This window comes from Castor canadensis, chromosome 3, assembly GCF_047511655.1.
Source record: "Castor canadensis chromosome 3, mCasCan1.hap1v2, whole genome shotgun sequence".
Classification (NCBI taxonomy): Eukaryota; Metazoa; Chordata; class Mammalia; order Rodentia; family Castoridae; genus Castor; species Castor canadensis.
The window spans coordinates 192,547,824-192,564,960 of record NC_133388.1 but is presented as its reverse complement, the minus strand read 5'-3'; the positions used below and the strand labels follow the sequence as shown (position 1 = coordinate 192,564,960).

Sequence of the window (17,137 nt, the reverse complement as noted above, 5' to 3'; positions counted from 1 at the left end):
AATTGTACTATGGGTATTCAAACCAAAGGGAACCAAGAATGATGTTATTCTGATTCTGATCAGAAAATATGGAATCATGCATGTATAATAAGAATTTACTCATAGAAAATCCAAGAAAATATATACAACATTACATTTCTGGTACTAACTTCTAAAAGTCTGAGGTACAAGCCCAAATAGACGTCTCCTCTAAAAAGACTTTGAACCCCCTTCATGGGCAGTGACACAACCCAGGGGCAGTGATGATATTATACATAAAAGATCTCATTTTCCATCTTCTCTATTAGAACATGGTTCTCAAGGACAGAGTTGATGCCTCATCGATCTCTGAATCTCCAGGGCCACAGCAGGTCTTCCACTTGGAAACACAAGCTGATTATTAGAGATAATGCATATCAATTAGATTTAAAGGATAGTCTTCATGGTGAGGGGAAACATGAGCCCAAAAATCTGTTCCAATTAGGGGAATCCATGATATTTCCTGGATACTTCCATGTGTTGGCCCAGTTCTGCAGGTCTTCTCTTCATCTAGAACTTATGATTATTGGCATTTCTTCCTGTCCCCCTTATTGTATATTGTGTGGCATTGCTCTCACAGGTACTCTGATGACTTCTATGACTTAGACTTTCTATGTAATAAGAGCTTCAAGAACTCAAAATCTATTAAGTAAAATTATTATGGGCAACAATTACAGATGTCACTCATTATCCAGGGGCATTGGTTCCAGGAACACCACAAACACCAAAATCAATGAGTACTCAAATCCCTTATATAAAATGATATGGTATTCGCGTATAAACTATGCACATCCTCCCATATTCTTTAAATAATCACAAGGTTTTGTCATATATAACACAATGTAAATCCCATATAGTTGTTGGACTCTGTTGTTTAGAAAATAATGACAAGAAAAAAATGTCTGTACATATTTAGCAGAGTAGAAAACTGTTCAGCTCAGATCAGTGAGTGGATAGTTGAATCCTTGGATGGAGTACTCTTTGTGAAGCGTTGACTACATATGGAATTTTTTTAACTGCATTAATTACAAAAATTTATTAGTAAAACAATCTTAAGATGTCATCTTATCTATTGAATTATCAAGTCTTTCTAACTTAATACTCACAGCTGCTGAGGCTCAGTGAAACAACACCCTTGATGTTCTAGATTGTCGATGCTACAGTGATCCTATTAGATACACATGATTCCTGTTTCACATTCAGAAAAAAATGAGGCTCCAAGAAGACAAAGTCCCTGCCTATTTAAATTGTTCTACCTCTAATTCCAAATCCTCTTCATCCATTAAGACTGTCTTCCCATATTATCTCTTTCAGGACACTTTCCAGATTATTCCTTCTTAAGCTGTGTTGGATGCAACTTCATAATCCCCTGTGCATCCGTCCATCTCTGAACTTGTAGGACCATTTTTATACACTTGTATATGGCTCATCCTTCCCCATTGGATTGTGAGTATTCCACAAGTATAGATTACTCTAATCAATTTCTGTGTGCCATCCCATCCACCCTCAGCTCCCCATACATTGAACTGGGCCAACTTCAATGAACATGTGTTAAAATAAAGAATAAACGAGGATGAGACAGATACAAACCTCTGCCTTTCTGTCCTACATTCCTAGCTCTTTTGCATGCCTAATGCAGCCTTGTTTTCTTAATGGAAAGCTAGCTCCTGAAGGATTGGAAACAGCCTAAAGTTTAGACTGTTCAAGAACTCATCTCCTTCACCAGGTGTGTGTGATATACCCTACTTGAAAAGAGCTTGCTCAGCCTTTCTCAAGGTAGACAAAAGCCTTTAATTAGCTTTTTATTCCCCTAGGAATGAACAGCCTACAAGAACCTGATCTATGCTAGTCACCTAGTGACTATCAAGGTATAACTGAATGTGATTGGCACCTTGCTCCTTTTCTCATAGTTTTTTTATACCTGGAGTCTAGGCCTCCATGATGAATGAACTCTAACAGGGATGATTCCTTGAACATTTTCTATGAATAAACTATTTTATCTGCACCATCACATTTAACTTCCAACCAATTTTGCAAGGTAGACTTTAGACTTTGTTTTCTAGCTGAGGAAATTATAGTGCAGAAAGGTAGGAAATTTGGCTCAAAGTTACTCAAGAGTAAGCCTCCAATTTGGAACTGAAACCAGGACAGTCTGACTCCATGGCCAATCTCCTGACCATTGTAATGTATGCTGGGTTAGTCCTCTGCTCTTCCCTTTGTTCTCCAATACTGGATGCTGAAAAGCCACACCTGGAGCCCACCCACTGATACTAGGAACCCCCAGTAATGATGTCTTCTTTACCTCACTTCTAAGTCTACTCTCTCATGTGGACAGGCTACTGAATGACAGCCACCTCTGCCCCTCAAAGTGACTCTCACCCTCCACCTCCTCCCACTTAGGATTTTTCAGAGCTGCTTCTTTCTCCAGATTCAGCACAATCCAAATTTCCCATTATATAAGCCAGCCACAGGTCAGCACCTCTCTCAAATTGAAAATTATTATAGATAGCCTGCACGCAGTTTTATTTTTCTTTCCCTGTGACTATGTTTCAGAAAATAGAGATGTTTTATTTCTCCATCTTCTCATCTTACTGGGCAGCTGAGGTAGACAAGTGGAATCTCTGCTGTGAGTTTTTCCTGCCTTTTCTTCAAGCAGCAGTGTTCCCTGTGACTTTTATTTGGTTGAATTTAAAACCCCAGATGGAAGAAAATGCATGCCAGGAAACAGTCAGTTCACAGGAAGAGAAAAAAGGAGGCTTCTGGGCAGATGAAATATTCAAACTAAATTTAATTCAGTCAACAGGTCTTTGCTGGACACCTTCAAGAAAAGGAGGGAAGAAAAGATGAATGTTTCCAAAGCATGTGCTGGGACCAGACCAGGGCTAGCTGTTCAGAATTTCTCTGGAATATATTTTGCACATGTTTTAAATGAAGGACCTGATATGACTCCAACATGTGAGATGCAATGATATTTACAGAAATTAAGCACAGAATAAATACCAATTCAAGAAACCTGAAATCACTTCTATTCCATGGGGAGTCATCCAGCTACAGACACTAAAGGGCTCCTGCTTGATGTTTCGTTCCCAAAGCTCAGGACAGTACTGGCAGAGCATTAGCAGCCTAGGTACAGCACCAAGGGGCCTGAGAGTGTGGGCCTTGGGCTGGGTGACCATTCCCCTCACCCTGCCCTTTGCCTCAGTGTGTGTCTGTGATGGGGCCGTCTACTCCTCTGGACTCCTTGGGTTCCCTGTTTGAAACTTAACCCCACCATCCACACATCCTCACTTCCAGCCACACTTGACCAGATCCAAGCTCTTCTCCCTGACTCCTGACCCCTACTTGCCATGCACTGGCCTGGGTCCTACAGAGAATGAACCCTCTGTGGGAGAGTATAGTGCATTCTCTGTGTCAGGGCTAAGTTCTTAAGTCCTCTGGGTGTCTTTCTCATGTTCTGTAGAAACCCACAATAACACCCAGCATCTGTGTGCTCCTTAGCTTGAAAGAAAACTTTGGGCACTATCAAGTTGCCACATCAGTCTTGTGTTCCTCTTGCCCAGTCTTTTGGCCCAACACTGGGTGTCTTCTGTGTGAACTGAGCTAAAATCTTATTAGATATGGCTACAGATATTTCTTCTTCTGAAGCTCTGAGGACAACACTGTCCTCAGTTTCCATACCTTCTTTTGAAGAAGAAGACTGACTGTAGTGACCTTAGTCCTGGACTTGCCCAGTGAGTCAGATTCTCCAGCAAGCTCTGCTGTGATGAAGTCACTGATGCTAGTGAGTACAGTTCTGAGTTTTTTTATTACCAGGGTATTGGTAACCTCTGAAGAAGGTAGAGGTAGATGAGAGTTAACCCCTCTAGTATTGTCATTAGGGGAAATATTAAAAGCATGGTATAGACCAAAATCTACCACAAGGTGGGATATTATTAAATAACCACTCACTGGGAAAGACAACATAAATAGGCCATAAAACCCCTTCAGAAAGCTTGAGGAAAAACCAAATTTTTCTTCCTGAAACTGAACATTCCTTGAGTGGATGGTACAGGAGAGGCAAATACCAAGATTTTAGGGGCAGAGTTTGGTTCCTGTACATCAGCACTCAGAAGGATGTGGGCATCTTAGGGCATTGGCTCAAGGAATCCCTAAGAAAGAATGGCAAGATCTCTGGACTTTACAACCTATTTGGTCAAGGACAGAGTTCTTCAAAAAGCCAGACATATATTCGGCATGCCTTTATTTTTATCACATGAACTCTTTATAAATATTTATCAGGCATATTAAGAACTCACCAGTCCTACCAAGAAGAATTCATTTCTGCCATGTATTATCTTCATCATCTGCCATCAACCCCTCCCTGATCCTGGGGAGATCAGGTAGCAAGCATGTGTTAGTAGTTGCCTCTGGAGTTTAGATATTCTGAATATAGAGTTAGATTTCCTTAACCCAGGCCAAAGTTCAAAAAGGTATATATGCTAAAACATTTGATAACATATTCAGATACAAAACCTGACCTTATCTGAAAATCTTTGGTGACAAAACCTCACTTTTACCATAACAAGGGTACTTATACCTTGCTAATCTCACTCCACTCAACTAGCATGTATTTCATTGTGATATATTAAAAGCATTGATTATAAGGTGATAGATAACTTCCAGTCCATGCACAACATTGCCATTTAAAATCCATTAAATACTGAATTCTTAAGATTATCCCCCTCAAAAAGTTCAGATAAGGGATTGTAGACTAATTAACAATGAAGTGATCACCCGGATCTATTGGGGCACTGAGAGAAGCATGTGATGACAGAAGAGCCTCCACACTTACACCTCCATGCCTCTAACTCCCAGGGATGGAGGATCACAGCCAGGAGTCCATCACAAACTGCTTCTTCCTGATAGTTTAGAAGTACACCCCTGACCTGAAAAACACTTGGAGGGGATGGAGGAAACAGAGCTGGAAGTCTCCACTCTAGAGATTATTTCTCTCCTCTCCCCTCCTTCAGCTCCTCAGAGTCCAGAGAACAAGAAAAGGATTCTCCTGAGACCTTTCTCTAATACTCATATACTCACTTCCAGATGGGCAGAAAAATCTCCAGGGGAGGGTGAACTCATGACAAGAAGACCCTGTAACTACCTCAAAAGCAACACCGGGACTGAAGCTCAATGGTAAAGCATCTGCTTAGTTGGTACAAGGCCCTGTGCCCAATTCCCTAGCACTTGTGGGAAAAGCAATACTAGAACCTAGAAGACACATACAAAATGTAGCCAAAGAAGAAATGAGCCAAGGATTTAAAATAAGAAAACTCAATATACATAAGGAGCTAGCTAAGGGAAGATAGTAAGCATTGAAATAATGACAGAGATTTTTTTAAAGTAATAATAATAATAGAGAACAAAAAGAAAAGTAGGTACAAAAACCTGATAGTGGAAGAGAGGAAAGCAGTACAGAACAGATGGCTAAATAATATGATAGAATTAGCTTCAGAATGAAATTAATTATAAGAACAGGTTGAGGAACTTTAGTCAGAACTATTAGGAAGGTATTAAAAGACAGAAAATATCAAATACCAATGATTACTTCCTTTGTTTTCCTAAGGTAAGTTTTATTAAAAGTTTTCCTGATATTAAACCATCCTTGCTTTCTTGGAATAAGCATTATTCAGTCACCATTTTTTCCTTTAAACTCTGCGATCAATAACATCTTTTTATTATACCATCATTTCTTCTTTAAACCTTATAAAACATTTTTTATCCTCACAAAATAATTGGATTCTCATTTCTCTGGAAGATTGTATTTATTAACCTCTTCCTTAAAATTACCTTACCTATAAAAATGTCTGACTATGAAGATACTGTTACCTAATATATACCTATGTTGTATGAGGACAGAATCCCTTCATATTGTCACCTAATTCTTCATTTCTCTTTTCTATGGCAAGGTTTTCTCCCCTTACCTTCCCTCTTTCTCTCTCTTTCCATACTCGCCATGAGACAATATTCCAGAGATTCCAGCAAGCTTTCCCACACATGTCACTGAGTGTTCTAACAGGAGAATCTTGGAGAGTTTAATAAAGGATCTATTTACAATGTAACAGGAGGGTACAAGCAAACCATGAAGACAGTATAATTCTCTGGTCTAGTAATAGTGAGGACTATTAGGCCTACAGGGATCAGGGTAAGTAGTGACTATTAGAATCCAGAGGAGTTATGAACAAAGCCACCCTGGTCTTGTCTGAAAATGAAGCTGAACTGCAACCCAACTGTGTGGCTCTACAACAAGTGAATATCTTGATTTCACTTTCATTCCTCCTGCCTCTTATTGGAGCTCCCATTGACTGAACACAATAAAAGTCATTTAAGCTATTCTGTTTAGGCCAGTTCTCAAGGACAGCAAAAAGTATTGTAGAACAAAGTTTTAATAACCAACAGACATTATCCAGTTCACTAAGCTTCACTCAAATCATAAGAAGCATGAATGTCTAATTCACACTGAAAACAAGTGTTTCACAATCAGCTTGCACAGATGGAATGTGTAGTAGAAAACATCTGAAGATCATTAAGAGCACTTGTAATCACTTCTTTGCTTCTGAAAGCTTCAAAAGAACCAAGAGTATTTTGCTCATCTTCCTCTCCCCAGCACCTAACCCCATACCTGGAACATAAAATGTATTCAGTAAATTGGAAATGAATGAAGCATAAAGACACAGTGTGACCTATGTGAGTCACCTGATCTTCCAGGTCAAGTTTTTGTTTGTTGGTTTTGTTTTATTTTGTTTTGCTGAGAATAAGATGATAGATTGAACAATCTAACTTTCTGAGAACACTGGTTCTCCTTGTGCCAATGACTCTAAGACTGATATATTCAACATTGCAAATGAACATTAAAAATGCCTTTTGTGGTAATTCTGAGGCCTGGGTATTCTGGTTAGCCTACAAAGACTATACCAGAAACTGGAGCTTTGGGGCAGAGTTAACAAGTAAGCCCAGATTCTCTACTACCTAACGAATGTCTGAATAGCTCATTCATGCCTTTGTTAATTCATGGATTCCTTATCCCATCTGCCCTGCTGTGGACTCCTGATCCAAATTTCCAGCTATTCAGAAAGGCAGCTGCCTCTGCTACACAAATACAATGGTTTCTTGAGAAGTCACAAATAGTATCAGAAAAAGACACTTCTGGATTCCTCTCATCTGGTGCTTCCTGAACTTTACAAATGTTCTATGCACACATCTAGTGTAGGTAAGGAACTAGCATTTATTGAGGACTGCTCTGTTACCTCATTTAGTTCCTGAAAAAGCTCTGCCATATCAGGAGGAAAAGGGATATGCCTTTTCCTGCTCTTAGCAGGTGTATCTTGGTCAACATCACCAGAAAATGACTGGTGGAGCAATAGTAGTGGATTAGCTTTCCCGATCCTAACAGCATTGTTTCTGGAAGTGTTTGTTGAAGGATTCAAACCCACACCCTTGCTGGGTAAATTTTAATGTGCTAAACATGACAACTCTAACCAAAGACAGCTGATAACCCTCTGTTCTTGCTGCTTGGCAGCTGATAAAATCCATTGCACAAGCAGTAAATAATAATATTGGTACTTAATTCATTTTAAATTTAATTTGATAGAAATTTAATTGAATAATAGTAATAATCACAGGTAATATTTTGGCAGAGTTACTTTGAGAACTTCACCTAAACTCCTTGAGTCTTTTTTTTCCCCTTTTTCTTTTATTATTCATATGTGCATACAAGGCTTGGTTCATTTCTCCCCCCTGCCCCCACCCCCTCCCTTACCACCCACTCCACCCCCTCCCTCTCTCCTCCCCCCCAATACCCAGCAGAAACTATTTTGCCCTTATTTCTAATTTTGTTGTAGAGAGAGTATAAGCAATAACAGGAAGGGACAAGGGTTTTTGCTGGTTGAGATAAGGATAGCTATACAGGGCATTGACTCACATTGATTTTCTGTGCGTGGGTGTTACCTTCTAGGTTAATTGTTTTTGATCTCACCTTTTCTCTAGTACCTGTTCCCCTTTTCCTATTGGCCTCAGTTGCTTTTAAGGTATCTGCTTTAGTTTCTCTGCATTAAGGGCAACAAATGCTAGCTAGTTTTTTAGGTGTCTTACCTATCCTCACCCCTCCCTTGTGTGCTCTCGCTTTTATCATGTGCTCATAGTCTAATCCCATTGTTGTGTTTGCCCTTGATTTAATGTCCACATATGAGGGAGAACATATGATTTTTGGAAGTTTTTAATACTACTCCCATTATTCTACTGAAGAAATTGAGACACAAAGAAGTTAAATCACTTAGGTGAAGTCATGCAAGAGTGAAGAAGCTGAGCTCCATCACAGATGGTTTAGTTTGAGTCCATGCAGCCAATAATCTCACTCTATCAACTACTTTGCAGGGAACATAGGGAAGGATTTCATTAGTGGTTGTCTATAGATAAGGACACTGAGACATGAGAGTGGCAGTGACTTCTGATGAGTAGATGTTGTTTAGGTCATTCATGAACAGGTCAAACATACCTGAAGAGCCAGGATTCTCACACAGGTTCATCATCCCAAGAGTGTATGCCCATTTCTATTTCTTTTGTTATTCCATATAGTAGAGTTCATGGAAAGCATTGATTTCTTCACCAGTTAACTTATTTAATCCTTTCATTTTCAATTCCTAAAGCATATTTAGTAATTCAAACATAGATTTTCCACCCTAGTCACACTGTCCTGCTGTGTGCCTTACACCTAGCCTCAAGGCTCTGCCAACTGCTTTCAGCTTTGGTGAACTGAGTTGATAAAATCTGAATAAAAGCCAAATTCTGGCAAGGGAAACAGGGCAGCTCCCCAAAGGCAACCTTGATTGTGGTCCTTAGTAGAGGAAGCAAACTGAAAGCTTGATGGTGAAAAGAAATGAGATAAAGGTGAGAAGATCCTAAGAAAAAATCTCAAAGGTTCCAATGAGGCAAATCTCAATGGCAGCCTCATGTGGGAATTAGTGAAGTGTGTCATTCTTCATGGTTCATCACCTTGTCAACAGGTATTTCTTGGGTCTGTGCCAATGACAAAAAATCAAAAACAAGTATGGTGCATGAAGCTTACACTCAGGAAACTTATGGTCATAGGAAGAATATGGATTAATAAGGAGGAATTGCCATATAGGGTGAGATGTTTTCAATGGAGCAGTGGTTCCAAATGGTGGAAGACTCAAGAATCACTTAGACATCTTTTTAAATTTGATGGTACACAGGGGCTCCCTCAAACCACATTAATCAGAATCTCTGGAGGTAGAACCTGAGGATAGCATTTATTAAAAGCTCTCAGTTTATTTTAGTGTGCCACAGTAGTGAGAGGTATAGCCACAGCAGAAAGCAACATATGCTTTGCAGGGTCTTGGAGGTGTCCCCACACACTAATGGAAAGCAAGGCTTCTGGAAGGAAGTAATAGACAAGCCGAGACCTGAAGTAGGACCCAGAGAGTCCTACAGGAGAGTTAGTGGGTAGAAAGTAGGGTCAGGAATCATTTAAGAAAGTCTTGAAGTGCAGGGATCATTTCACATCCATTTTTATCTTGAGTACTTGCTCTTGTATCTCTTACTATCCCAGCAGTCCTCAGTATCTCTACATAATGAGGTACAAAATGGGTATTTTAGAATAGAAGTCACTCTTTACTAAGCTTGACAGTCAGGCTCTTGATGACCATCTTAGTCCATTTCCTACGGCTTTAACAAAATATTTGAAACTGGGTAAGTTATAAATAATATAAGTCTGTTTGGCTCATGTTTCTGGAAGATGGGAAGTCTAAGACATGGTGACACTGTCTGCCCAGCATCTGGTGAGGACCTTCTTGCTGCATCATAGCATAGAAGAGGGTATCACATGATCAAACAAAGCATATGTGTGTTAATTAAAGTCTGTCTTTCTCTTCTTGTAAAGGCAGGAGTTCTATTATGAGGGCCCTATCTTGATGATCTTATCTAATCCCAATTATTTCCCAAAGTCCCACCTCCAAATGCAGTTATTATGTAAGCTTGGAAGTAAGTTTCAACTTGAGTTTTAATATTCAAACCATGACAACAGGTCCTAAGTTCCCCACTTAGGACCCAGCTGAGGATGGCCAGAAGGAGACATCAGACCCAAAAAAATGTTCCAGTGCTCAGTTTCTCAAAAGTGACTTCCTGAGGAATGGGGTAACAAAATGGAGGATCCAAGGGGAAATGGGACTGTCACCTGTGACTCACCCACAGTTATCAATTTAAACACCACTTTCTAGGAGCACTCTCCCTAGTCTATAAGATGGAATTAAGTCTCTCATACCTAAACTTCTTTTATTTGGTGTTCATTACATTTGAAGTTGCTTGGTAAGCATCTGAATTTTTGATAGTCTTTAAGACCAGGAAAGTTGATATCCTCTTGTCTTATTTACAGCTATATTCCAAGAAATTACCAGCATGTTTGCACATAGTTAATCCTCAATAAATATTGCCCAGGAAAATAAATACATGGATTCATGAATAAATAGATTGACGCATGTAGGAGAAATCATGCAACAGGAGTTGTGGTAGTATTTTCTCCTTGCAGTATACCTGAGTTCTACTATCAGGTCCTCCAGGAGGACAGCATGCTATTTCCATTTCACTATATCTTTGGTCCTATTCTGGGATTATCTAGCAAGTTTGAGGCAGCTTTAGGTAGCCACAGGCAGGCATGCATTCCTTTGTACCTTCAGCAACTTACATAAAACCACAGAGCTTCAATTTTCCATCTTGCAAATTGAAAATAGTAATGCCATCTTATAGGGATTTTTCTAAGAGAAAAATAAACAAAGCACAAGATATATTTCTGACTACTCAGTTGAAATGCAAGTGAAGGATATTTCATTTTCTTCCCTTAACCTCATTCCTTCCTCCTTCTCTTTCTCTGCTCATTTTTTTCTTTTTTTTTTATTTTTATTTTATTCATATGTGTATACAATGTTTGGGTCATTTCTCCCCCCTTCCACCCACTCCCTCCCTTACCCTCCCTTACCCCTTGCTACCCAGCAGAAACTATTTTGCCCTTATCTCTAATTTTGTTGAAGAGAGAGTATAAGCAATAATAGAAAGAAACAAGGGTTTTTGCTAGTTGAGATAAGGATAGCTATACAGGGAGTTGACTCACATTGATTTCTTGTACATGTGTGTTACCTTCTAAGTTAATTCTTCTTGAACTAACCTTTTCTCTAGTTCCTGGTCCCCTTCTCCTATTGGCCTCAGTTGCTTTAAAGTATCTGCTTTAGTTTCTCTGCATTGAGGGCAACAAATGCTATCTAGTTTTTTAGGTGTCTTACCTATCCTTATACCTTCCTTGCCTGCTCTCGCTTTATCATGTGATCAAAGTCCAATCCCCTTGTCTTTGCTCTTGATCTAATGCCCGCATATGAGGGAGAACATAGGATTTTTAGTGTTTTGGGCCAGGCTAACCTCACTCAGAATGATGTTCTCCAATTCCATCCATTTACCAGCGAGTGATAGCATTTCGTTCTTCATCATGGCTGCATAAAATTCCATTGTGTATAGATACCACATTTTCTTGATCCATTCATCAGTAGTGGGGCATCTTGGCTGTTTCCATAACTTGGCTATTGTGAATAGTGCCGCAATAAACATGGGTGTGCAGGTGCCTCTGGAGTAACCTGTGTCACAGTCTTTTGGGTATATCCCCAAGAGTGGTATTGCTGGATCATATGGTAGATCAATGTTTAGATTTTTAAGTAGCCTCCAAATTTTTTTCCAGAGTGGTTGTACTAGTTTACATTCCCACCAACAGTGTAAGAGGGTTCCTTTTTCCCCACATCCTCGCCAACACCTGTTGTTAGTGGTGTTGCTAATGATGGCTGTTCTAACAGAGGTGAGATGGAATCTTAGTGTGGTTTTAATTTGCATTTCCTTTATTGCTAGAGATGGTGAGCATTTTTTCATGTGTTTTTTGGCCATTCGAATTTCTGTTTTTGAGAAAGTTCTGTTTAGTTCACTTTCCCATTTCTTTATTGGTTCATTAATTTTGGGAGAATTTAGTTTTTTAAGTTCCCTATATATTCTGGTTATCAGTCCTTTGTCTGAGGTGTAGCTGGAAAATATTTTCTCCCACTCTGTGGGTGTTCTCTTCAGTTTAGATACCATTTCTTTTGTTGAGCAGAGCTTTTTAGTTTTATGAAGTTCCATTTATCTGTGCTATCTCTTAGTTGCTGTGCTGCTGGGGTTCCATTGAGAAAGTTCTTACCTATACCTACTAACTCCAGAGTATTTCCTACTCTTTCATGTATCAACTTTAGAGTTTGTGGTCTGATATTAAGATCCTTGATCCTTTTTGAATTGATATTGGTATAGGGTGATATACATGGATCTAGTTTCAGTTTTTTGCAGACTGCTAACCAGTTTTCACAGCAGTTTTTGTTGAAGAGGCTGCTATTTCTCCATTGTATATTTTTAGTGACTTTGTCAAAGACAAGTTGGTTATAGTTGTGTGGCTTCATATCTGGGTCCTCTATTCTGTTCCACTGGTCTTCATGTCTATTTTTGTGCCAGTACCATGCTGTTTTTATCGTTATTGCTTTGTAATATAGTTTGAAGTCAGGTATCGTGATACCTCCAGCATTGTTCTTTTGACTGAGTATTGCCTTGGCTATTCATAGCCTCTTGTGTTTCCACATAAATTTAATGGTAGATTTTTTAAGCTCTTTAATGAATGTCTTTGGGATTTTGATGGGAATTGCATTAAACATGTAGATTACTTTTGGGAGTATTGACATTTTTACTATGTTGATTCTACCAATCCATGAGCATGGGAGATCTCTCCACTTTCTATAGTCTTCCTCAATCTCTTTCTTCAGAAGTTTATAGTTTTCCTTGTAGAGGTCTTTCACATCCTTTGTTAAGTTTCCACCTAGGTATTTGATTTTTTTTGAGGCTATTGTAAATGGAATTGTTTTCATACATTCTTTCTCAGTTTGTTTCTCTGCTCATTTTTTTATCTAAAATATCGCTTTGAACATTTTCCTGATTTCAGAACCTATTAAGAAATAAAAATAGAAAAATGAAGATCAAAATATCAACTTAATTAATGATAAGTCTGTATTAGGGGATGTGGCTAAATGTGTGGCATCATCAGGCTCGCTAAGTAGACAGATCTACTTACCTGATGCCCTGCACAGCCTTAAATCCACACAATGCAATGAATAGTCAGTTTCCAGTGAAGGCTTTCTTTCCTTGCTCTTCACTCAATGAGTCCTCATGTGTAGAGAAGTGGAGAGACAGAAAGAGAGAGCGACAGAGAAAGAGAAATGGGTTCTCTAGAGTCTTTTCTTGTGTCACCAGTTCTTTTATGAGCCCTTTACCCTAAAAACCCTATTTAAACCTAATTATCTCCCAAAGGACACATCCCTACATGCCATACAAGACATACTGAAAGTTAAGTCTTCAACATGCATGTTTTGGGGAGAAAGATTTCAGTCCATAGCATTCAAATAATGAAGACCCTTCAGAAGTAAGGCACGGTTAACTCCTAATGGACAAGCATCTTGATATTTGTAATCCACTAAAGCTTTGGAACCATTTATTATCCTAGAATTCCCTAGTCTATCCTGACTCAAGTACTATCCTGCTTCTTAACCTCTACCCTGTAAGTGAATGAAAAATTTACCCTTTCTATGAACAGACAGACTTGAAAGAGGTGAGAGAAAAGATAAAGTTGTGCATGCTTGGTTTCCTTTCTCAAATTCATCAGTTAGTTTTGATATCTGCTTCAGTCTTGGGCTGTTCTTTTCCTATCTTCCCCTGCTGGAAAGTGGAGTAAAAATTTCCTTCTTACTATGAAAACATATTCAGTGTCAGATAGTTAGCCTATGTTGTCACAAGTCTGAAGAGTGCAGGGTATTCATATTGAGAACAGGAGTGAATGAATTTTTAAATAACCACACTGTAATTTTAGTATTCAAATATGGAGTCAAGAGGAATATTCTAGAACACATTCTGTCCGTAGCATTGATTCCCAAGACTCCATTTCTGTTTACTTCTTGATACCACAAGGTCTTTCAAAACCACCAGGTCTAATGCAAGTCATGTTCCTCACATAATCCTCTACGTTTTCAGGACATTAAAGGTCAGTTTTAATGATTCTGGTGTTAGAAGATTCTCAGCAATAATTGTGCATTATGCTTTGGAACTTGAGCAGTTCCCAAAGCCTTCTTTCTTCTCTTTGTGCTTCTATGGAACAAATTCCAAGTGTCCTGGGGCCAATGAAAAAGTACTGTCCAGCCTCTTTTCTACTGCATCCTACATTTCTGACAGTCCTGGATCCCTCCTCTTCTTGTTCCCTCCTGGCTAGGGATCCTCAAACTCACTGTCACAGCTATTCCTGCCAAATCCTATCCTCAGGGAGTGTATTTGGTTCTTGGCAGCATTATCTCCAATCCTCATGCCAAGATTAGAAGGTAAATGACACTGCACAGATTAAATGAAGCCCAACTACAGAATTTGTGCTGCATTTTTAGACCTAGATTCAGAAAACAGACAGGTCAGGAAGGATCTTATATAGCATTTGGCCTAAACTTATAACCTCCCACACTGAGAAATATAAGAGTAAAAGAATCTTTGAGATTTGGTCATGGTGTCCAATGTGAGGAAAGTCATGACTTTCTGAATTGCCCTGAAGAGCACAAATTATAATGTTGAACATCTCATGAATATTCTTTATTATAAAGATATAAGTAAATATCTCAGTTTTTCTCAATAGTCAGCATACAAAACATCTCAGTTAAGAGTATTTCTCTGATGTCAGTCCATCTAGGAGATCATAGAAAAGCTCTGCTATATGGTGTATCAATGAACACATGATGTCATTGTCTCTTGATCTGAGGTGCCCTATTACATATTTCATTGTCTTCACCCTTACTTGTGATACTTCTTATTCCTTTAGGTTGATTGATCAACCTGTGAAAAGGAAAGTGCATAGGATATCATCAACATGCCAAGGAAGAGCAGCAATATGCAGGATGTTCAACTGTTTGAGTCCCATGTATGGAAAGTTTGAGAGTACTCGCCCAGACCACAGGCATGGTATCATAAACAGCATCACAACCTGGGAGGAAGCAACTGAGAGTTGTGTTAATAGCCAAAAGAAACTTCAAGGGAATTAACAGGACTAGACAATAGTTGCCAATATAGGTCAAGAAGCATTGTCCAGCATTCCCATGAAGCACAGGCTCCAGGTGTTACATCTCGCATTACATGGGTTACAGCAGAGATAGAACTAGAATACAGGCATCTTCACTCCAGTTAATCACTTTCCTGTAACATCATGCCCAGATCAGACAGATTAAAGACTTTAGCTCTAAGATTTTTGACCAGCTGGTGAAAAAAAAAGAATGCTGGCTTCACAGTGCCCCCAGTTTACTCTTTGATCTGAAGCCCTTATTCTCATTTGCAAAATACCACCTGGTATATGGACTGATAGACTTATCCAAACTAGAAGGAAATTTGTCTGACTGTAAGCTCAGTGTTTAGAGGTTGTAAAAAGATTAAATGTAGAGAGATTAATTGAATTGTATCCAAGATTACATTTAGCGAAAAGACCTCTGTCTCTCAAACCATAGTTCTGAAATATCATGAGGTATGTATAGTCCCATTCATCAGTAGGCACACTGATTTTTTTCAACAAACTCTTGTCACATATACACTGTTCACACCATGCCATGCCTAGTAAGAACACAGGATGTGGATAGCCAGAGGTTGTTTAAAGTTCAACTCTGTGACTTATTAGCTCTTTGTCTTTGGAAAAATAACCTGTCTGCATCTGGTTGGTTTTTCTTGGGGGAGAAGGTTGGGAGTACTTGGGTTGAACTCAGGGCCTTGTGCTTAATAAGCAGGCACTTCCACTTGAGCCGCACCTTCAGACATGTTTCAATAATTCTTGATAGAAAATGTTATATATTCCATTAAAAAAAGTTTGGGTCATGGTTTATTTAATGTATTTATTCCCTTATATTACATACATACATATCTGCATATATACATCCTTCCACCAGCTAATGTGACAAGTGTGTATTTAGCAGCAACAATATGTAAAATATGGAGTAAGATTCAATATTAAATAAGAAATAATCCTAGACCTCAACTGTCTTTATTTAAGTCATCATCCAATTATGCTGATAAAATATTTGTAAGTCAACTATTAGATATGGCAGACTTAATTTTTGGCATTGGTTTTTCCTTCCCTTGGCATAACCTTATCATAGGTGAATAACACTTTTCCACCTTGCAATGTTGGTTTGGACAATGACATATGATCATCAGCAACAGAGTCCAGTTTTAAGCTTATGCTTTAAGAAGCCCAGTTTGCTCTCTCATTGCCATTGTTAGGCTAGCCCAGGCCACCAATCCCAGATAGAGGATGAAGAGGCACATGAAATAAAGCTACCTGAACCAACTCCAATATAGGGCAACCAATCTCTAGCAGAAACACAAACACATGAGAGAGCCCAGCCACATTAAACGTACATGAACTGTACCCCAGCCAACTTGCAATTCTCTCAGCAATAATTAATTAGAGTTTTTATCACAGAAGATTGAAGTAGCTTCATACCATGATGGTTATATTTATGTGTCAATTTAACTGGGCCATGAGATGCCTATATATTTGGATAAATTGGTAGACTGATTAAAGGAGATTGCCCTCCCCAGTATGAATGGGCTTCATCTAATCTGTTGAAGGCCTGAGGTGTTTCTTTTCAGTGACTATCTTTGAACTGAGACACTGGTCTTCTCCAGCATTTGAACTTGGATTTGAACTAGAATTTACACACTTGGCTCTACTGGTTCTTGAGCATTTGGACTGACTTGAATTGCAACTGCATCATCAGCTGTCCTGGATCTTAAGCTCACTGACTGTAGATCTTGGCTTTCTCAGCCTCTTTAACCAGATGAATCAATTGCAGATGGCTGGATGGCTGGATGGGTGAATGGATGTGTGGATAGATATATAGATAGATAGATAGATAGATAGATAGATAGATAGATAGATAGATAGGTAATGAAATATAGATAGATAGATAGATATAGACAGATAGATATAATGAGATAGATA

At 38.9% G+C, this 17,137-nt stretch overlaps 1 long non-coding RNA gene across 1 annotated transcript in view; it reads right to left on the bottom strand.

Annotated features, from left to right (window-relative positions):
• Positions 1 to 12,943: 12,943 nt before the first annotated feature.
• LOC141421385 (uncharacterized) overlaps positions 12,944 to 17,137 on the bottom strand; it is a 69,190-nt gene continuing 64,996 nt past the window's right edge. The window contains exons 4-5 of the long non-coding RNA XR_012445974.1: positions 13,193 to 13,284; positions 12,944 to 13,066 (exon numbers count right to left, since the gene is read on the bottom strand). This is a non-coding gene — a long non-coding RNA (uncharacterized lncRNA). The remainder of the gene's footprint in view (positions 13,067 to 13,192; positions 13,285 to 17,137) is intronic.